We start from the raw sequence: 692 nt of genomic DNA, 5'->3' as shown, positions 1-692 counted from the left end.
TTTGTATATTTAAAATTAGCGATTTAATTAAAATGGACAATGCTGATAAAACGATGACGATAATGGTAAAAAAAAAATTTATACTAATTTAATAAACCTGGGGGAGTAAAAAACCCCCTTTTTCCAGTCCCCTTTGTCCCCCCAAGAATGGCACAGGTAGGGGGGCCCCTTTGAGGAAGGGCAGTCCCACATTAGTTCTATTTTTTTGTCCTCGATAATCCATTTTTTAAACAGAGCGGGATGCTTTTTTCCCCCGCCGGTGGTTTTGGTAATTTTTTCCAACCCCAGCTAAAAGAGGAAAAAAAAAAGGACGATTATCAAAAAACAAAAAAACTGTTAAATATAAATTTAATAAATATTTATTACTTTGATTTGTCTAAAAGAGTAAATTTATTATATATCCATATTAGGTATAAATTTTACTGTAAATAAAAAAAGTTAATATTTTTATTACAATAACAAAAACGTTTGCCTCACACAAAAAAATGTTTCAAAAAAATTTATCCAGACAAAAAACATAAAATTTTTTGATCAAGGGAAAAAACCCAAAAAAAAACGGCCCCCTCCGACTTGGCCGAAAGGTTCAAGGAAGCTCAAATCCCAGACATTTAATTTTACACCCTAGTGGGACAAAAGTGGGGGAAAACCAAAGAAAACAGTTTATGGAAAATGTTCCTCCACATAAAAAAATT

This window comes from Penaeus monodon, chromosome 21 (assembly GCF_015228065.2).
Source record: "Penaeus monodon isolate SGIC_2016 chromosome 21, NSTDA_Pmon_1, whole genome shotgun sequence".
In the NCBI taxonomy this organism is placed as follows: Eukaryota; Metazoa; Arthropoda; class Malacostraca; order Decapoda; family Penaeidae; genus Penaeus; species Penaeus monodon.
Note: the sequence above shows the minus strand (reverse complement) of the source record.